The sequence below is a fragment of the Mobula hypostoma genome, chromosome 3, assembly GCF_963921235.1.
Source record: "Mobula hypostoma chromosome 3, sMobHyp1.1, whole genome shotgun sequence".
In the NCBI taxonomy this organism is placed as follows: domain Eukaryota; kingdom Metazoa; phylum Chordata; class Chondrichthyes; order Myliobatiformes; family Myliobatidae; genus Mobula; species Mobula hypostoma.
This window is the reverse complement of record NC_086099.1, coordinates 174152186-174175312: the sequence shown is the minus strand read 5'-3', so window position 1 is coordinate 174175312 and position 23127 is coordinate 174152186. Positions and strand designations below refer to the sequence as shown.

General features: G+C 39.9%; 1 pseudogene; it reads left to right on the top strand.

Moving 5' to 3' along the window:
• LOC134343760 (pituitary tumor-transforming gene 1 protein-interacting protein-like) overlaps positions 1-23127 on the top strand; it is a 79398-nt pseudogene that overhangs the window by 40690 nt on the left and 15581 nt on the right.

Here is a 23127-nt window from a genome sequence, read left to right as displayed (position 1 = left end):
TTCAGAACTAACTTTCAAAGGGAATTTGGAAACATTCATTTAAGAAAAAGGCTTACCGTGAAAGGGCAGTATAGCTAGAATAATTAAACAGTTCATTCAAAAGTACTTGGATTCGTAAAGGATGTTTAACTATCACAGAATATCTCAAGTACTTTTGAAGTGTAGATACATCTGTTAAACAGGAATTTCAACTGTCAGTTATGTATAGGCAAGAGGTAAATACTGTTTAGAGAACTGAGACTAGCTCCCTGCTTTTCTTTGAAATACCATTGAGGCAATTTTGAGAACAAGAGGAATGCAACTGGAATATGCTGCATCATGAATAAAATCAGACAGATCTATACCTGGACCATTTTCCCACCATATCCTCAATATTTCTTGATTCTCATGATTTACAATCTACAGCCCTCAGTGGTAAAGATTTCCATAGATGTTCAACTTTTATAAAGGAATTTCTCTTCCTTTCAGTCTCAAATGACCGAATTTTTTTCGAATGCAACACTCTTGTTCTTTTAAGTTCTACCTGCTGAGGCTTTGAATTATTGTTTCAATCAATAGTCAAACTTCTGGCACTGTAATGTGTTTATAAGATAGAAGTTTGGAGCATAAAATCTTTTTTTCATATACTGTCCTTTATTAGTAACTTTCTTCAAACATTTGAAAGTAGGAATTTTGCAATTTCATATTCATTTTGTTTATAGCCATTTAAATTTAGATTTGTTTTTAAAATAGGCACAATCTACTGAAACGAATGTTCATTAGTTACATTTTATCTGTGCTATATGATAGCAGTATAACTAATTTGTTCACTACTATATTTGTCATAGTCCTGATGAAGAGGAATTGCGCCTGGCCAGGCAACGAGAGGAAAGGAAACGACGCAATGAGCAGAGGTGAGTGAATGACCACAGAATATTTGAAAATTTAAATCCTACTTTATTATTTCTGGGTTGTCTGTGAAGCCATTGTTATTGCTCTTTCTTTAATTATGTCTTGTTCTTTCCTTTTTCATTTAGTTACTTTTTTTATTCTTTCCCACTGAGTTCTGAATAACATTGCATAGCACAGTAGGGAAAGGGACCGCAAACATTTGGAGGCTAAATGTAGGGTGAGGGTTTTGAGGATGATCGAACAATTGGCAGCTTCTCTCTTTTTTTTACTTACTGTCTTTTACTCTGGGCTTGCTTCAGTAGCTAGCATGAATTAAAGAGAGGTTGAAACCATGTTATTTTGTAGGTAGTTGACCCAATCATTTGTACCCTTCATCAATTACCAAGTGATAAGGATCCGAACAATGCTGGGGATCTACCAAGGGTAAGCTCGATACAGAAGAAAACTAGGAGGAGTCCATTACTGAGGTCGTGTGGCTTGGGCACTAACTCACGAGAGCCAGCGCGACCTTGGTGATAAGTGTAAAATTTAAGTGTTGTATGTCATGGCCCAAGACTGGCCCTACTGTAGTGTTGAGAATTTGAGGTAAAAACATACTGACCAAGCAGACATTGGACATGTCAACAAGCTGGACAGGCTCTGCCCTTCATCTGCTCAAGGGAATTCCCTTTGACTACAGTATTGTCAAGCAGTAATTACCCAGAATATGTTTACACTCCCGAGAGACATTAATGAGATTGGATCCAATTGGATATTTATCCAGTAAGAAGGACGATACATTGACAAACGGTCTTGTTTCTAGAACCGTGCAACCAACAGTAAGATCTAACATAAATGGTGATGCCATCACCCCTTCTGTGACCTCGGTATCACTATATGCCACCAAAGAAGATTATCTTCTATATTGAAGACAATATTGGGGGCTAGGATAAATTGAAGCAGGTGAGGCCATGTTCTTTGGCAAAAAGGAAATCAGCTCTTCTGCTTCATTTAGTCTTCTGCTTTAGTCTGGAGAAATCCATTAGTTATTATTTACTGTAGATTCTTCACTAAAAGCCATTATTCTACAGTCTGTCTTCAGTGGCAAGTGTGGCAGGCAATGAGAAGTCTTCTGATCTGCCAAAAATACCAAAATCATGCAATTTTTTTTGTCACCTCATCCTGTGCAATGCAGGCATTACTGGCGTGGCCAGCATCTATCGCTCATCCCCTATTGCTTACGAGAAGGTGATAGTGGACTTTCAGGATCGTGCTCTCAAGTTGCTTTATTACAGGATTTGGACCCAGTAATGATGGAGAAATAGTGATGTATTTCTAAGTCTAGATGGCTTGATACAGCACGTAATGAACGAATGAGATGGCTTGTAACTTGGAAGCAAGGAGGAGAGGAAATGGAGGGAAGCTGCAATTGGTGATGTTCCCAAGTGCTTACTGATCTTGTTTTTCTTTGTGGTTGAGGTCACAAGTTTGGGCTGTGCTTTCAGTAGCCTGGGTGAAGTCATCGAACAGAGCAAAATATCCTCTGCTATGTGGTGTCACTTGCACAGACAATGATCCAGGCATATGTGCTGCAGAATGGACTCAAATGAGGTGTGATTTCTGTAGAGGGCCTGTATGCATACTGAGAAATGTCAACTCCATGAATGCGATTTTGCAAAAGGGCACAGTGCACATGGTATGTCAGTAAAAGAAAATGAAACTGAACAAAGCACAATGGCAAGTATTTTGTAAAAATATGTTTTAAACAATTATTTCTTAATAAAATTAAGTTAAAATGCCTAAAACATTTATTTGAATTAAACATTGCTTTCCCCTTTACTCGATATCCTTAACCTTGTAATCCCCATTAAATTTAATGGGCTACTGTATCCTGACCTGGTGCAGGGTTTGAGAGGCATTTGCCCACAGAAAAGATGAGAGGGAATCTCAAAGGTGCATTTTAGCTATTGGATTCCACAGAATCAACACACTAAATTTGTAAGTTCAGAATTTTTGTACATGTATGTAAGTCCCAAATAAATGTTGGCAGTTTTGTTAAAAACTGTTCGGATTTACTAGCAAAATCCAAATCATTGTAATGAACAAGCAGCATGAAGCTAATAGTCTTTTTCATTAAAATGGACACATAATTACCCCGACAACAAATTTTGGGGGCTATGGAATTTAGACCATAAGGTATAGTGAGCAAAATTAGGCCATTTGGCCCATCGTGTCTGCTACGCCATTTCTTCATGGTTGATCCAATTTTCCTCTCAGCCCCAATCTGCTGCCTTCCCCCTGTATCCCTTAATGCCCTGATCAGTCAAGAACCTACCAACCTCTGCCTTAAATATTAATAAAGACTTGGCCTCCACAGCTGCCTGTGGCAAAGAATACCACAGATTCACCACTCTCTGGCTAAAGAAATTCATCCTTGTTCTCTCTATTCTGTGTCCTCTGGTCTTAGACTCTCCCACCATAGGAAATATCCTATCCACAGCCTCTCTATCAAGGCCTTTCACTATTCAATAGGTTTCAATGAGGTCACCCCCTCATTCTTCTGAATTCAAGCGAATACAGGCTCAGAGCCATCGACCACTTTTCATATGACAAACCATTCAATCCTGGAATCATTTTCCTGAATCTCCCTTAAACCCTCCCCAGTTTTAGCACATCCTTTCTAAGATAAGGGGCCAAAATTGCTCACAATATTCCAAGTGAGGCTTCACCAGTCCTTTATAAAGTCTCAACATTACATCCTTGTTTTTATAGAATATAGAAATCTACAGCACATTGCAGGCTCTTCGACCCACAGTGTTGTGCCAACTATGTAACATACTTTAGAAACTGCCTAGAATTAATTACTTTACCGCATGCCCCTCTATTTTTCTAAGCTTCATGTACCATTCTAAGAGTCTCTTAAAAGACCCTATTGTATCCGTCTCCACCACTGTCGCTGGCAGCCCATTCCACACACCCACCACTCTCTGTGTGGAAAAAATTAATATCCCCTCTGTACCTACTTCCAAGCACCTTAAAACTGCCTCTCATGTTAGCCATTTGAGCCCTGGGAAAAAGCATCTGGCTATCCACACGATCAATGCCTCTCATCATCTTGAACACCTCTATCAGGTCTCTGTCATTCCAAGCAGAAAAGGCCAAGTTCACTCAATCTGTCCTCATAAAGCTTTTATAAACCATAGAACATAGAAATCTACAGCACATTACAGGCCCTTCGACCCACAGTGTTGGCTCTCCAATCCAGGCAACATCCTTGTAAATCTCCGCACTCTTTCTATAGTATCAATATAATATCCTTTTATATTCTAGTCCTCTTGAAATGAATGCTAACATTGCATTTGCCCTCCTCACCAACCTGCAAATTAACCTTCAGGGAATCCTGCATAATGATTCCCAAGTCACTTTGCACCTCAGTTTTTTTGTATTTTCTCTCTATTTAGAAAATGGTCAATTCGTTTCTTCTGTCAAAGTGCATGACCATACACTTCCTGACACTGTATTCCATTTGCCACTTCTTTGCCTATTCTCCTAATCTATCTAAGTCCTTCTATAGCCTCTCTACTTCTTCAAAACTACCTCCCCATCCACCTGTGTTCATCTTGTCTGCAAACTTGGCAACGAAGCCATCAATTCCATTATCCAAATCATTGACATATAATGTAAAAAGAATCAGTCCCAACACAGAACCCTGTGGAACTCCACTAGTCACTGGCAGCCAGAAAAGGCTCCTTTTATTCCCACTCTTTGCCTCCTGCCAATCAGCCATTACGTTATCCATGTTAGAATCTTTCTTACAGTACCATGGGTTCATACCTTGTTAAGCAGCCTCGTGTGTGGCACCTTGTCAAAGACCTTCTGAAAATCCAAGTACACCTGCTATGCAACATTAACTGATTCTCCTTTGTCTATCCTGTTTGTTACTACTTCAAAGAATATCAAGATTTGTCAGGCAAGATTTTCCCCTGAAACCATGCTGACTACACCCTATTTTATCATGTACCTCCAAGTACCCTGAGACCTCATCCATACTAATCGACTCCCAACATCTTCCCAACCACTGAGGTCAGACTAACTGACCTATAGTTTCCTTGTTCTGCCTCTGTCCCTTCCTGAAGAGTGCAGTGACATTTGCAACTTTCCAGTCTTCTAGAACCATCCCAGAATCTAGTGATTCTTGAAAGATCATTACAAATGCCTCCATGATCTCTTCAGCAACCTCTTTCAGAACTCTGGGATGTCCAGCATCTGGTCCAGGTTACTTGTCTACCTTCAGACCTTTCAGTTTCCCAAGAACCTTCTCTCTAGTTGTGGTAGCTTCACACATTTCATGACCCCTCTTATCTGAAACTTCCACCATAGTGCTAGTGCCTTCCACAGTGAAGACTGATGCAAAATACTTATTCAGTTCGTCCGCCATTTCATTGTCCCCCATTACTAGTCAAGAAGAAAAGAAGAGCTTACGAAAGGTTCAAAAAACTAGGTAATGACAGAGATCTAGAAGATTATAAGGCTAGCAGGAAGGAGCTTAGGAAAGAAATTAAGAGAGCCACAAGGGGCCATGAGAAGGCCTTGGCGGACAGGATTAAGGAAAACCCCAAGGCAGATGACAAGTATGTGAAGAGCAAGAGGATAAGACATGAGAGGATAGGACCAATCAAGTGTGATAGTGGAAAAGTGTGTATGGGACAGGAGGAGATAGCAGAGGCACTTAATGAATACTTTGCTTTAGTATTCACTACGGAAAAGGATCTTGGCGATTGTCAGGATGACTTACAGCGGACTGAAAAGCTTGAGCATGTAGATATGAAGAAAGAGGATGTGCTGGAGCTTTTGGAAAGCATCAAGTTGGATAAGTCTCCCGAGCCAGACGAGATGTACCCCAAGCTACTGTTGGAGGCAAGGGAGGAGATTGCTGAGCCTCTGGCGATGATCTTTGCATCATCAATGAGGATGGGAGGGGTTCCGGAGGATTGGAAGGTTGTGGATGTTGTTCCATTATTCAAGAAAGGGAGTAGAGATAGCCCTGGAAATTATAGACCAGTGATTCTTTCTTCAGTGGTTGGTAAGTTGATGGACAAAATCCTGAGAGGCAGGATTTATGAACATTTGGAGAGGCATAATATGATTAGGAATAGTCAGCAGGGCTTTGTGAAAGGCAGGTCGTGCCTTAGGAGCCTGGTTGAATTTTTTGAAGATGTGACTAAACACATTGATGAGGGTAGAGCAGTAGATGTAGTGTATATGGATTTCAGCAAGGCATCTGACAAGGTATTCCATGCAAGGCTTATTGAGAAAGTAAGGAGGCATGGGATCCAAGGAGAAATTGCTTTGTGGATCCAGAAGTGGCTTGCCCACAGAAGGCAAAGAGTGGTTGTAGACGGGTCATATTCTGCATGGAGGTCGGTCACCAGTGGTATGCCTCAGGGATCTGTTCTGGGACCCTTAATTTTTGTGATTTTTAAAAATGACCTGAATGCAGAAGTGGAGGGATGGGTTAGTAAATTTGCTGATGACACAAAGGTTGGAGGTGTGGATAGTGTGGAGGGCTGTCAGAGGTTACAGCGGGACATTGAAAGGATGCAAAACTGGGCTGAGAAGTGGCAGATGGAGTTCAACCCAGATAAGTGTGAGGTGGTTCATTTTGACAGGTCAAATATGATGGCAGAATATAGCATTAATGGTAAGACTCTTGGCAGTGTGGAGGATCAGAGGGATCTTGGGGTCCGAGTCCATAGGACGCTCAAAGCTGCTGCGCAGGTTGACTCTGTGGTTAAGAAAACATACGGTGCATTAGCCTTCATCAATCATGGGATTGAGTTTAGGAGCCGAGAGGTAATGTTGCAGCTATATAGGACCCTGGTCAGACCCTACTTGGAGTACTGTGCTTAGTTCTGGTCGCCTCACTACGGGAAGGATGTGGAAACTATAGAAAGGGTACAGAGGAGACTTGCAAGGATGTTGACTGGATTAAGGAGTATGCCTTATGAGAATAGGTTGAGTAAACTCAGCCTTTTTTCCTTGGAGCGACAGAGATGAGAGGTGACCCGATAGAGGTGTATAAGATGATGAGAGGCATTGATCATGTGGATAGTCAGGCTTTTTCCCAGGTCTGGAATGGCTGCCACAAGAGGGCACAGTTTTAAGGTGCTTGGAAGCAGGTACAGAGGAGATGTCAGAGTTAAGTTTTTTTACGCAGAGAGTGATGAGTGCTTGGAATGGGCTGTTGGCGACGCTGGTGAAGGTGGATACGGTAGGGTCTTTTAAGAGACTCCAGGACAGGTAGGTGGAGCTCAGGAAAATAAGGGGCTATGGGTAACCCTAGGTAATCTCTAAGGTAAGGACATGTTCGGCACAGTTTTGTGAGCCGAAGGGCCTGTATTGTAATGTAGGTTTTTGATGCTTCTATGCTTTACTACCTCTCCAGCATCATTTTCCAAGGGTCCGATATCTACTCTCAGCTCTCTTTTACACTTTATGTATCTGAAGAAAATTAAATCTTAATTATCACAAATTAGCACTTGGTATCCTATTTATTACAATCCATGGTGTCTCAGAACATAAGAATATAAGAAATAGAAGCAGGAATAGGCCACCTGGCCAGTCAAGCCTGCTCTGCCATTCAATAAAATCATGGCTGATCTGGCTGTGGACTCATCTCCACCTACCTGTCTTTTGACCATAACCTTTAATTCCCCTACTATGCAAAAATCTGTCCAAACTTGTCTTAAATATATCTGCTGAGGTAGCCCCCACTGCTTCATTGGGCAGAGAATTCCAGAAGAAATGAGAAGAAAAAATACTAAGTCATGTCAGGGAGTATGTGGTTAAAAATGTTGAGTCAAATGATTAATGTTTCAGGTCGTTTATATGAAATGTCTGCTTTTTCTCTCCACCAGTGGTGCCAGACCTGAATGTTGTACAGCATTTTCAGTTTTTATTTTGGATTATCAGCAGTACTGTGTTTCTATAATAGGCATATATTCTATATTACTGTAATAGGCATTTCATTATTGTATTGACTGACAAAATTCTGGATAAATAGTTACCAAATAAAGAGCAGCTGACTGAGTTGTAGACTGCATCTTGATGTTCTATTTCCTTTCAAAACACTGTGGAGATACCTACTGCAGATTCCTGGACCTGGAAACTTTCTATTTAACATTGTACCAAAAGGAATAGAACATTGTGTCATCAGTAATTATTATCCATTTGGCTAATGATGTCCTTTTTCAGTTTACAAGGTTCTTATAGGGAAATGGAACAACCAACCAGTCACGTGAATATACCTGTAAGAAATTCAGTAATACCTTACAAAGTTACTTCCTTTCAAAACAAGCAGAATCAGGTCTCAGCCAGTTGGCACCCCCCACCCCCACCAAACCTGCCAGTCAACAATATGCAATCTGGTCTTCACAAAACCTTTCCACATTCTCCCCTTTTTCCTATGACTCTTTAAAATTTTAGTTGCATATCTACCTCTACGTTGAATATGCTCATTGACTCCACTTCCACAGCTCCCTGTTATGGAAATCCAAAAATCACAAAATATTTATTCTGAAAGAAAGAAAATCATTTTCATTTCTGTCTTAAATGGGTGGTCCTTTTTTCTGAAATTCTATTTCTTTCCCTTAATTCTAGATATCCCACCAGGATTAAGAGCCTACCAAATTCCATCCTATTCATTCCTCTCAGAATCCTGTTTCAATAAGGTCGCCTCTCATTAATCTGAGCTCTAAAAAGAACTTCAGTCTCTCTTCATTTGACAAGTCCTTCATTCCAGGAATCAATTGAGTGAACTTCAATGCAGGTTTATCCTTCCCTAAATATGGAGATCAAAGCTACATACAGTATTTCTGACATGTTCTCACTAATGCCTTGTGAACATTTCAAAACTCACTTGATATTCTATTCTTATTTCAGTGAGCCCAATATTTGATCAGCTTTCCTAACTAATAAAAGACATCTTGGGCCATTTGGTTCTTTGAATTCTTTGAATCTGTTTCACCATCTAAGGTGGTATTTAAAGTCAGGGATTATTTTACATCTTGTCTCTATTTTCCTAGCGCATCTACATATCCAATGCATTTCCTTAATATTTAGAAGTTTATTGATCATTCGTCTCTGTTTTGAATGGACTCAATGGCTGATCCTTCTCAGCTCTCCTGTAAAGCGGATTCTGAAGATACATCACCCTTTTAAACAAAGATAATCTCTTTATATTTGGGTCTTAATTAGCTTATTACTTATTCTGAGTCTTTGATCCCTTGCTCTCAAATCTTTCTTGCATTCACCCAGTTAAGCCCTGCAAGAACTTTGTAATGATTATCAGGATCACCTCTAATTCCTCTGTATCTAGAAATTATAGGCCGGACCAGACTCCGCAATTGGCATCTCCATTCGGGTGAATCTTTGCTGCACTCCTGACAAGTATACTGCATATACTTTATTTTTTTTGAGCAAGAGGGCCAAAACTGCAAACAATATTCTAGCATACACCCTCCACAAAGGCACCTTACAACCTTCTCAAGGGTAATTAGCGATGGGCTGTAAGTGCTGTTCTAGTGTTTGATGACCACATTGCAGATCATGAATAAAAAATGTTTATATATTACCATGCCCATAAATGAAATTAGCTTATTATTTTAAAAACAAATCAAAATTAATTAATTATTTGATCAGTTGCTTTAATTATTTTCATCATCATCTTTAAATACAGTACTCAAGGTGTATCTAAATGCACTTAATATAAGAAATAAGGTGGATGATCTTGTTGCACTTTTACAGATTGTTGGGTATGATGTTGTTGCCATCACTGAATTGTGGCTGAAGGATGGTTGTAGTTGGGAGCTGAATGTCCAAGGTTACACGTTATACTGGAGGGATAGGAAAGTAGACAGAGGGGGTGGTGTAGCTGTACTGGTAAAGAATGGCATCAAATCAGTAGAAATATGTGATGTAGGATTGGAAGATGTTGAATCCTTGTGGGTTGAGTTAAGAAACTGCAAGGGAAAAGGACATTGATGGCAGTTATATACAGGCCTCCCAGCAGTGGCTGGGAGGTGGACCACTGGTTACAACAGGAAATAGAAAAGGCGAGTCAAAAGGCAATGTTATGGTAGTTTTGGGAGATTTTTAACATTCAAGTCGATTGGGAAAATCAGGTTGGTAACGGATCTCAAGAGAGTGAGTTTGTTAAATACCTAAGAGGTAGCTTTTTAGAGCATTTTGTCATTGTGTCTACTAGGGGAGCAGCTGTACTGGATTGAGTGTTATGTAATGAACTGGAGGTGATTAGGGAGCTTAAGGTAAAAGAACCCTGAGGAACCAGTGATCACAGTATGATGGTGTTCAATTTCAAAATTGATAGGGAGAAAGTAAAGTCTGATGTAGCAGTATTTCAGTAGAGTAAGGGAAATTACAGTTGTATGAGAGAGGAGTTGGCCGAAGTAAATTGGAAGAAGCTGCTGGCAGGGATGTCAGCAGAGCAGCAATGGTGTGCGTTTCTGGGGAAAATGAGGAAGATGTGGGACATGTGTATTCCTAAAATGCAGAAATACTCAAATGGTAAAATAGTACAACCGTGGCTGACCAGGGAAGTCAAAGCTATTATAAAAGCAAAAGAAAGGGCATACAACAAAGCAAAAATTTGTGGGAAGATAGAGGATTGGGAAGTTTTTAAAAACCTACAGAGAGCAACTAAAAATCATTAGAAAGGAAAAGATGAAATAATGAAAGAAAGCTAGCAAATATTATCAAAGTTGGTAGTAAAAGTTCTTTCAAGTATGTTAAAAATAAAAAAGAAATGAGAGTAGATATAGGACAGCTAGAAAATGAGGCAGGAGGAATAATAATGGGGACAAGGAGATGGCTGCTGAACTAAATGTATTTTGTGTCAGTCTTCACTGTGGAAGACACTAGCAGTATGCCTGATGCTGTAGTGTGTGAAGGAAGAGAAGTAGGTGCGGTTACTATTACAAGAGAGAAGGTGCTCAAAAATCTGCAAGACCTAAAGGTACATAAGTCACCTGGACCAGGTGAACTGCACCCTAGGGTTCTGAAAGAGGTAGCGTTAGAGATTGTGGTGGCATTAGAATTGATCTTTCAAAAATCATTGGACTATGGCATGGTGCCAGAGGACTGGAAAATTGCAAACGTTACTCCACTCTTTAAGAAAGGAGGAAGGCAGCAGAAAGGAAATTATAGACCAGTTAGCCTGACCTCAGTGGTTGGGAAGATGTTTGAGTCCTTTGTTAAGGATGAGGTGATGGTGCACTTGGTGACACAGGACAAGATACTACCAAGTCAGCATGATTTCCTTCAGGAAAAATCCTGCCTGACTAACCTGTTGGAACTCTTTGAGGAGATTACAAGTAGGATAGATAAAGGGGATGTAGTGGATGTTGTAGGTTTGGACTTTCAGAAAGCCTTTGACAAGGTGCTACACATGAGGCTGCTTACAAAGTTAAGAGCCCATGGTATTACAGGAAAGTTACTAACATGGTTAGAGTATTGGCTGATTGGTAGGAGGCAGCGAGTGGGAATAAAAGGGTCCTTTTCTATTTGCTTGCCAGTGACTCGTAGTGTTCCACAGGGGTCGGTGTTGGGACCACTTCTTATGCTGTATATAAATTATTTAGATGATAGAATAGATGGCTTTGTTGCCAAGTTTGCAGATGATACGAAGATTGGTGGGGGGGCAGGTAGTGTTGAGGAAATGGGTAGGATGCAGAAGGACTTAAACAGATTAAGAGAATGGACAAATGAAATACAATGTTGGAAAATGCATGGCCATGCACTTTGGAAGTAGAAATAAACGTACAGAATATTTTTTAAACAGGGAGAAAATCCAGGATTCTGAGATGCAGAGGGACTTAGGAGTCCTTGTGCAGAACACCCTAAAGGTTAACTTGAAGGTTGAGTCGGTGGTGAGGTAGGCAAATGCCGTGTAGCATTCATTTCAAGAGGTGTAGAATACAAGGATGTGTTGCTGAGGCTTCATGGTCGTAGTCATACTTTATTGATCCCGGGGGAAATTGGTTTTCGTTACAGTTGCACCATAAATAATAAATAGTAATAGAACCATAAGTAGTTAAATAGTAATATGTAAATTATGCCAGTAAATTATGTAATAAGTCCAGGACCAGCCTATCGGCTCAGGGTGTCTGACCCTCCAAGGGAGGAGTTGTAAAGTTTGATGGCCACAGGCAGGAATGACTTCCTATGACGCTCTGTGCTGCATCTCGGAGGAATGAGTCTCTGGCTGAATGTACTCCTGCGCCCAACCAATACATTATGTAGTGGATGGGAGACATTGACCAAGATGGCATGCAACTTAGACAGCATCCTCTTTTCAGACACCACCGTGAGAGAGTCCAGTTCCATCCCTACCACATCACTGGCCTTACGAATGATTCTGTTGGTGTCTGCTACCCTCAGCCTGCTGCCCAGCACACAACAGCAAACCAGGCACTGGTGAGACCTCACCTTGAGTATTGTGAACAGTTTTGGGCCCCTCATCTTACAAAGCTGTGTTGGCATTGGAGAAGGTTCAGAGGAGGTTCACAAGGATGATTCCAGGAATGAAAGTGTTATCGTATGAGGAATGTTTGATAGCTCTGGGTCTCTACTCGCTGGAATTCAGAAGATGAGGGGGGATTTCATTGAAACCTTTCGAATGTTGAAAGGCTTAGACAGACTAGATGTGGTAAGGATGTTTCCCAAGTGGGACAGTCTAAGACAATAGGGCACAACCTCAGGGTAGAAGGACACCCTTTCAAAACAGAGATGTGGAGAAATTTCTTTAGCCGAAGGACGATGAACTTGCGGAACTTGTTGCCACATGCAACTGTGGAGGCCAAGTAGTTAGGTGTATTTAAGGCAGAGATTGATAGGTTTTTGATTGGCCATGGCATCAAAGGTTACAGGGAGAAGACCGGGAACTGGGGTTGAAGAGGAGAAAAATTAAAGGATCAGCCGTGGTTGAGTGGCGGAGCAGATTCGATGGACCAGATGGCCTAATTCTGCTCCTATGTCTTATGCTCCAAGTTAATTCCACAACTGTTGCAACAAAATTCAGTATCTATATATTACCGTGATGTGGATCTGTGAATTCAAGTCCACGTAATTAACTGCTACTCTGCTGTAGTCTATTGAGGAGATCAAAACTGTATGCATTACCACAAATATGGTCACACCAAAGGCAATCTTCCCTTTCTTTTCACACTCTATTCCTCTTGTGATTATTACCCGCATTTCTTTTGCCATCCTAACTCCATGCTATGCATGTTAGTTTCTTTTATGAGGGCATCAATAATTCCCTAACAGCTAGCATTTGATTGTCTCACATGATTTAAATAATTTGTGTTCTATCGAAGTGGATAATGCTTCATTTCCCCATATTAAACATCTGCTACAGCTTTGCTGACTCACTTTTCAAACTTTTGGTGCATTCATCACTGTCTAGCTATCTTAGTACTGTCAGCAGACTGTGATACAATGCACCTATCCCTTCACCAAACTCATTCGTACAGATTACAAAACATTGAGGCACCAGGCTCATCTCTGCAGCATCACATTCAATGCAATTTGCCAACTTGAAAATGAACCACTTATCCTTATATCTCTATTTTTGACAGTTTGCCAGTTCTCCATCTTTGATACTTCATTGCCCTCAATACTAAATGCTCTTGTGCATTAAGTTTTAAGATGGTACATTATTGAATGCCATATACTAAATTTCTCAAACATTGTTTCCTAATTATAAGATCATTATGTTTATAAAATCATGTTTCTTCCTGTATGTTTCTGGCTTCTTGCAGAAAACCAAGAAATAAAAATCACAACTTTTAATCAACTTAATTTTATATATAGTACTTCGAAGTGTTTGAATCAGGTTTATTATCACCGGTATGTGATGTGAAATTTGCTAACTTAGCAGCAGCAGTTCAGTGCAATACATAATATAGAAAATGAGAGGCGTTGATCATGTGGATAGTCAGAGGCTTTTTCCCAGGGATGGAATGGCTAGCACGAGAGGGCATAGTTTTAAGGTGCTTGGATATAGGTACAGAGGAGGTGTCAGGGGCAGGTTCTTTACACAGAGAGTGGTGAGTGCGTAGAGTGGGCTGCCAGCGCGGTGGTGGAGGCGGATACAATAGTCTTTTAAGAGACTTCTGGATGGATACATGGAGCTTAGAAAAATAGTGGGCTATGGGTAAGCCTAGGTAGTTCTTAGGTAAGGACATGTTCGGCACAGCTTTGTGGGCTGAAGGGCCTGTATTGTGCTGTAGGTTTTTTATATTCTATGTTCTTTCTTAAAAAAATAAGTAAATCAATTATAGTATACGTATATTGAATAGATTTTAAAACTCTCGGAAGGTCTCTGGGAAGCCTTTAGGGTTGTTTGGGGTAAGTATGTAATTAAAATCTTGTTTTCTGTATTCTTTCAAAAATATTCTACTGATCCTTCAGGTATATTGCAAGGAGAATAATAATTGCAGAATGTTTCATGAGTACAGAAACATCAGCAAGGGTTCTTGAATTTTCAGAATGATCTTGTGTTTTAAAATTCTATCTTTGTTTTGATCATTATGTAAAATTCTAAGAAGATGGCTATTATAGGGTGAAGTATCACTAATGGCTGAAAATTGTGGTATATTTTTATTTCTGCTGTGTTTGTGATGTCCTTGATTTTGGAACTACTTGATATAACAGATCATGCTATATATTGGTGGGTAGGTAATAAAATGGACAAGTTCACGGCGCTAGCCAGGCGTCAGAGAATATTTCGGGAGTGCAGTGTTATGTGTTTCACTGGAACGGGGCTGCACGAGGACATACCCGATCAAAACTTCTCCATGGACGACTTCCAGACTGTTCCGGCTGACCAGAAGTGCACTGAGAGCGGTAAGCGTAAAGGAGTTGGGTGCTTACTGTTCTGGTTAACAACAAATGGTGCAATCCGGATCTATTACGGGTCAGGTCGAGGAACGTGTTTGTAGACCGGATACTGAACTTTTTACTGTTGGACTTCGGCCACATTTCACTGAGATACAACACTGGGCGGCACAGGAGGTCGTTCCTGCCTGTGGCCATCGAACTTGCAGCTCCTCCTGTGGACTTTTTTCCATCTGGCATAGTTTGCATTTTGTTGTTTGATTGTTTGTGGTTTTTGTATTGCTATATTTATGCTCTATTCTTGGTTGGTGCAGCTGTAACGAAACCCAATTTCCCTCGGGATCAATAAAGTATATCTATCTATATTTTATTTGTGAAGGACAGATTACTTTCACTGTTCAGAATGAAGTATCTTTAAAACAGTAGAAGTTGCGTAAGAAGGTTTAAAGAGAAGGTGTCAAGTGGCTGTTTCCTAAGATCTATAATCAGTGTTAATAGTTTCAGGGCTGGCTATCTAGGACTGAGAAGAGTAAACAACTTTCAGAGGTTTGAATCTTAAAGTTGGAGAAAAAAATGAGGGAGCATATTGCTGTCTGTATATTTGCTGAAAAAGATCAGTATGATTCCAGTGTTTAATTGGCAACAGAAAATAAGTGCCATTTTAAGTCAAATAATTTACACCTCTTTTAATGAATTATTTTAAAGTAATTTCTAATTTTTTAATTCTGTAAATTTTATAGCTTTTATAACTTTATTGATGTTTGCCAGCTACTGTTCGAATCTAGGAGTTTTCATTTGGAAATCTAATCATTTTATAATTTTTTTTCAGAAAATCAGATATGAAAGCACGTTACGAAGAAATCCGCAAAAAATATGGTATGTCAATGTCATTTGCCGTTACTTTTTAATCATGCCTCATATCATCATATCAATTTGTCTTGCACATTAAAAATATTTTTGTAAATTTCATTAGTGTAAGGTTGCAAACAAATAATAATTGTCATTTGTCTTCTACATGCCACGTCAGTTGGTACTTTCCATCAGTATTTCTTCATCACTACAGATATTTAAGGTGGATAATAGGAAAATCACTATGTAATATACTTAGTTTTTTAAAAACCATCTAACAAAATATGACACATGGTCGTTATATAAAATTAAATTTCACAAAACTGGGATATGACAAGCATGGATAAGGGATAGTAGACCATTGCTACTGGATCACAATTCTCAACCTTCTGCTACTTACAGTTTATATTAATGAGTTAAGGAAAGCAGAAAATAAGTAATCCAAGTTTGCCATTAACATGAGGAAAAAAGGAGCTGTTAAAAAGATAAACAGGGATGTAGCAAGGTTAATTGAATGGGTAAGAAGGTATTAGAAGTATAATGGTGAAAAATGTGATGCCCTGCACTACTTTGGGAAAGAGCAGACAACTTTTTAAATCATGAGCAAATGGTAAATGCTGGGGTGCAAAGACCTTGTGCATTGGTTATTGAGACACAGAATAAAGAGATGCAGGTTATATGTAATTAGGAAGGTAAGGGTTCCGTTGTCCATCATTGCAAGGAGTGTGGAGTACACATGAACATGCAGAGAATGTTCTGGACTACACTGAACTCATTTGCAGTATTCTGTGCAGATTTGGTCTCTTAACCGGAAAAGTGATTGTTGCCTTCTAGAACATAAAAGAAGATGTACAATATTTATTGCTGGGATGAGGGTTGTGCTTTGAAGATAGACCGAAAAGTTTGGCCAGTGATGTTTTGAACAATTCGAAGTGATATTGCGTAAGATTTTCAGACTGATTGTCACGATTGGTGCCAAAACACTATTTCCTCTGCTGAAGTGCATATTCTCAGGATGAAGGCCAGCCATTTAGGACTAATGTCACAAAGGTACTCTTTATGTAGAGGCCTCAGCATTGTAGATGTTTAGTGATTGGGTGGATTCAGGGCTGAAGCAGGTAGTTTTTTGGCCGTTAGATGAATTGTACAAAATAGTATTCTTGAAGCTGAGCTATTATATTTATTGAACAGCAGAGAAAGCTCCAGGCCCTGTGGATTATTACTGCTTTCATTTCTTGGGATCCTGTTGGTAGTGAATAGAATGTGGTGATTTTGATTAGAATGGGGAGTAGCTGAAGTAATGGCATTGAGGTACTTAGGAGAAGCAAGTGAGGAAGATGTGTTTTAAAGCAGAGAATTCACTCTTTCATTCCTTGACAATACTACTGATTTCTGAATACAACTATTTCACAACCTTAACTTGAATCATCTATTACTGCTGAAAAAAGCTACTCTGAAGCCCTTAAAACTTTTATTCAGTGGCACCTTTTGATCACCATCATGAGGTTTTAGCTGAATCTACAGATATAAAATTGAATGATAGGTCAGTTTTTGTGTGATCCAGTTCATGTCCCATTTTGGAGCCCCGCAATTCAAATTGAGCTCTGGACCTTGATGATACAACTGTCCCACAAAGCAGAGCAATCCTTGAAAAGTGACCAGGTCTCAGACGGTGGTTACTGAGGATTAACCATTAAGCTGCCCTGTTGGATAACTTGTGCTGTCAAAGGTATTTGGAATACTTCCAATTCTGTGCCAAAAACAGCCATTTAACTGCAGTTAGAATATGATTAAAATGGTTAAAGATATGAGACAAAGTTGAAAAAATACATTTAGCTTTTAATTTTTCTAAAAAAAAAGTAATTAAAATGAAAAAATGCAATCCACTCAGCTGTATACATTTAATTATTAAAAGGTGTGATTGACAAAAATAAGGGTGTTACAGAAGCTACGTGTATTTGAAATGGATGTTTCAAGGTTATGAAACAGTGGTGGGCACTTAGTAGGGCAGCACTGCAGTGCAGTTAAAAGAGTTACTGACTTGCAGCTCCAGTGATGCAGAATTAATCCTAACCTCCGGTGCTGCCTCTGTAGAGTTTCCTGGTTTCCATGTGACAATATGGCTTTTTTTCCAGATGTTGTGGTTTCCTGCTAATCTGAAAAGTGTGTGAGTTTGAAAGTTAATTAGCCACTAAATTGCTGTGTGCATAGATGAGTTGTACAATCTGGACCTGAGGGTGTGGTGTTAGTAGTTGATTGAAATGTAGAGAGAATAGATAGGTTATGCTAGGTTTAATGTCAAAATGGATGCTTGCTGATCAGCACAGATTCATCGGACCAAATGGCCTGTTTCTATCCTGTATCTCTTTTAAGGTTCTATTTTCCTTTCATCCAAGTTGGTGACCCATTCAGATGAAAGATTGTAATGAAAAGAACACAAGTGATTCACTAATGCGAATTAGAATAGGAAATCTGTCCTCCTGAACTGACCTGTATGACTCTAATGTCATAATGGTTGTAGCAGACACTAGAGTCTACACATGCTACAATCTGAAGCAAAAGACAAACTCAGCCGGTTGAGAAGCACCTTTGGAGGCAGTTTTAGGTCAAACTCCTGCATCATGATTTAGAGTAATTGTCACCAACCTTTTTAAGCCCAAGATCCTCTACCTCGACCTCAGTGAAAGGCAAGATCTACCTACTAAATCATTTAGAGAAAAAAACAGCTCAGATTGTACTTCCAATTTGAGGCCTTTTATTTGGGCGAATTGTATTTGAATTACACAAAATACTTTTGTCAACTTTCAAATTAATTCAAACAAGAAAACACTGTAACTAGCATATCAAACAGGCCATAGCTGTTTTTCTTTAAGAACATTACTATACTTCACACCTTTAATTCTAAGTTTCATTATTTAATTTTATTTCAACACGAAAAATAAATGAATAAAAATTGACTGTTGCACTCAGTGTGATGACTGGGGCTGAATACTTTCTGCTAGTTCCCTGAAATTTGGCTCATAACTACAGACAGCCAGTCTGAGACAGTCTGTGAGGTGTAGGTTTGCCAGCTGTCCCGTATTTCCCCTGCTAAGGTAGAACGTTCCTATGAAACCTTTTGTGCCGAAATGCTTTACGCCAAAGAAGCAATTACCATTCATTTATATGGAAAAAAATTTTGAGCGTTCCCAGACCCAAAAAAAACCTACCAAATCATACCAAATAACACATAAAACCTAAAATAACACTAATATATAGTAAAAGCAGGAATGATATGATAAATACACAGCCTATATAAAGTAGAAATAATCAAAATTAAGCCAAAACCGATTGGTGGGGTAAAGAGAAGAAATCAGCACGTATGCGCGTGCGCACATAGGTGCCCACGCAAGGCTTTGGTAGTCTTTCTCGGGGTAAACACAAATATCCTGGGATTTGACTGCTACTTTTGTCCGTTATTTGGGAGTGAGAAAGTTGGCAACCCTAGAGAGGTGTCTGTCAGTAAGTCAGCTCCTGTACTTAGATTTAATAATTTTCATCTGTGAAAATACAACTTCACATAGATGTTGACCCAAAGCAGGCACTGACTTTTAGTGCTATAAAACCAATGCGCACACCGCGCATTGCTTGGCCCCATCAGTAGTAATTGCCACCAGTTTATGAATAGGGATGTCATTTTCACGGACATTTTTTTAAACTCATTGTAATTATCCTCACCTCTCGTTCTTTCCTTTAATTGCAAAAGAGTGTGGAAGTCCTCCTTTGTTGTAAAATCCTGGAAAGCCATTCTGACAAATACACAAGCTGAACTGTTTGCATTACATCCAGGGATTCATCGAACTGTAGTGAAAAATATTCACATCCTCTGACGGTGACTCTACCCTCCTTGTCACTGTTGCAGGGCCAAGTGGTATATTATGTATTGCGGTTGTGACGCCGTTTTTGTTTTTAAAGTCATTAAAAACAGTCTCTGCGGTAATGACCATTGCTTCCTTAAATAAATCGCCATCTGTAAAAGGCTTCTTGTGTTCAGCCAAAAGGTGACTTACACGAAATGATGCTTCAATAGCAGCCTTATTTTGAGCAGCATGTTTTGTGAAAAACGATTGCTGGGCCTTCAACCCCGATTTCGGCTCAACTTTCCAGACATGAATTGCGCTCTTTGGGGGGTAGGTGTCTTTAAATTTCTGGTGGTTGGTGTTGCGGTGCCGCGCCAGATTCCCTCTTTTAGTCGGTGCTTGTGTTTGGTGGCACAGCATACATACACACTTGTCTTTCACCAAGGTAAATAGAAATTCCTCTTTCCATTCTGGATGGAATTTGTATGTTTTCGCCTTCTTTCGTGGAGCCTCCGCCATGCTATCAGGATATCACGAGCGACTGCCGATTGCATCGCCTCTGATCTGAGCCGACTTTTACACGGGCAGCACCTAATTAATTAGCTTGTTTATTTCGGCTTTTTTTCTTAAAAATGTGCTGTGTGCATCCCCGACTACCGCTGTACCACTGCCTGCTTCGCGGCCTGGAGGTTGGGGACACTACCATATATTGATGTTTGCGACAGTCAGTACTCTTATCCCTAATCTGATTGGTCACTTTGATGCAGCACAGGCTACACTGAAAATGCGGTGCATGGCGGAGGAACTACACACATGCGCACTGGGCAGAAAGAACGGAACTAAACCCCCACAACCCGGAAACAATCTCTCTTTACAAACAGCTTTTTAGCAAAAATATTGCTATATTACCATTATCCTAATTAGTATTGCTTACTTTTATAATGCTCACATAAGTACTTGTGTATTTATTTTTGATTTTTCTTCGGGATCTACTGGGAAAGTCTGAAAGATCGACCGGTCGATCACGATTGACAGGTTGGCGGCCCCTAATTTAGAGGAAAAATAATAGATATATAGAACTGAGGGGGGAGGGGTCAGACAAAGGCTGCTAGTTTATAAGTAAAACCAAATGAGAAGGGGATAATGGGTAGATATAAGGAAGGGCGAGTGTTGAGGCAGAGGCTGGAAGGTGATATGTGAAAACATAAGGGGAAAATAAAGTTCAAAGTAAATTTATTATCAAAGTACATGTATGTCACCATATATGAGCTTGAGATTCATTTTCTGTAGGCATTCACATTAAATACAAAGAAACACAATAGAATCAATGACAGACCACACCCGACAAGACAAACTATGCAAATACAAAAGAGAAAAAAATAATAAGTAAATAAGCAATAAATATAGAGAACATGAGATGAAGAAATCTTGAAAGTAAGTCCATGGATTGTGGTGAGTGAAGTTATCCCCTCTGGTTCAAGAGCCTGAAGGTTGAGGGGTCATAACTGTTCCTGAATTTGGTAGTGTGAGTCCTGAGGTTCCTGTACCTCCTCCTTGATGGCAGCAATGAGAAGAGAGCATGGTGTGGATGGTGGGAGTCCTTGATGCTAGGTGCTGCTTTTCTGAGATATCTCCATGTAGATGTGCTCAATAATGAGGAGGGCTTTATCCGTGATGGACTGAAAGTAGAGGCACTGCTGTGCTATCTTTGTAATGGCAGTTATGTGTGGGACCCAGGACAGATCCTTTGAAATTATAACACCAAGGAATTTCAAGTTTCTGGCCTCTCCACCTCTGATACTCCAATGAATCCATGAACACTACCTCACTATTTTCCCCCTCTCTTTGCACTACTTATTTAATATAACTGTACTTCACGGCATACCGCTTTGGTTCTGCAGCAGCAGTACATTGTAATTCATAATAACTTAAAAACTGTAAGTTACAATATTAGAATAAGTATATTATATGATAATTTTTTAAAATTTTAATAATATATTATTGTAATTTATATTTTTAGAGTTATTGTTATGTATTATAATGTACTGCTGTCGCAGAACAGTGACACTTGGTACGCCAGTGATTGGTAAGCCTGATTCTGGTTCTGAAGACAAGCTCATGGACCTCTGGTTTCCTCCTCCTGTAGTCAATAATTACCAGTTAGGCAGGTGAAACTAGGTAGGGGAGAGAAGGGTGAGGGGAGGGTCCGAGGCTGGTAAGTGATGTGTAGAAATCGATAAGGAATGATTGGCAGATAGAGCCAGGCAAGGGAGAGCTTAGGGATGGTGAACCAAGGGAGAAGAAACCAGATATATACAGTGGCATGCAAACATTTGGGCACCCCGGTCAAAATTTCTATTACTGTGAATAGTTAAGTGAGTAGAAGATGAATTGATCTCCAAAAGTCATAAGGTTAAAGAGGAAACATTCTTTTCAACATTTTAAGCAAGATTAGTGTATTATTTTTGTTTTGTACAATTTTAGAGTGAAGAAAGGGAAGGAGCGCCATGCAAAAGTTTGGGCACCCCAAGAGATTTGAGCTCTCATAACTTCTACCAAGGTCTCAGACCTTAATTCGTTTATTAGGGTTATGGCTTGTTCACAGTCATCGTTAGGAAAGGCCAGGTGATGCAAATTTCAAAGCTTTATAAATACCCTGACTCCTCAAACCTTGTCCCAAAAATCAGCAGCCACGGGCTCCTCTAAGCAGCTGCCTAGCACTCTGAAAATTAAAATAAATGATGCCCACAAAGCAGGAGAAGGCTATAAGAAGATAGCAAAGTGTTTTCATGTAGCCGTTTCCTCAGTTCATAATGTAATTAAGAAATGGCAGTTAACAGGATGGGTGGAGGTCAAGTTGAGGTCTGGAAGACCAAAAAAACTTTCCAAGAGAACTACTCATAGGATTGCTAGAAAGGCAAATCAAAACCCCCGTTTGACTGCAAAAGACCTTCAGGAAGATTTAGCAGACTCTGGAGTGGTGGTACACTGTTCTACTGTGCAGTGACACCTGCACAAATATGACCTTCATGGAAGAGTCACCAGAAGAAAACCTTCCCTGCGTCCTCACCACAAAATTCAGCGTCAGAAGTTTGCAAAGGAACATCTAAACAAGCCTGATGCATTTTGGAAACAAGTCCTGTGGACTGATGAAGTTAAAATAGAACTTTTTGGCCGCAATGAGCAAAGGTATGTTTGGAGAAAAAAGGGTGCAGAATTTCATGAAAAGAGCACCTCTCCAACTGTTATGCACGGGGGTGGTTCAATCATGCTTTGGGCTTGTGTTGCAGCCAGTGGCACGGGGAACATTTCACTAGTAGAGGGAAGAATGAATTCAATTAAATACCAGCAAATTCTGGAGGCAAACATCACACCGTCTGTAAAAAAGCTGAAGATGAAAAGAGGGTGGCTTCTACAACAGGATAATGATTCTAAACACACCTCAAAATCCACAATGGACTACCTCAAGAGGCACAAGCTGAAGGTTTTGCTGTGGCCCTCACAATCCCCGGACCTAAACATCATTGAGAATCTGTGGATAGACCTCAAAAGAGCAGTGCATGCACGACGGCCCAAGAATCTCACAGAACTAGAAGCCTTTTGCAGGAAGAATGGGCAAAAATCCCCCAAACAAGAATTGAAAGACTCTTAG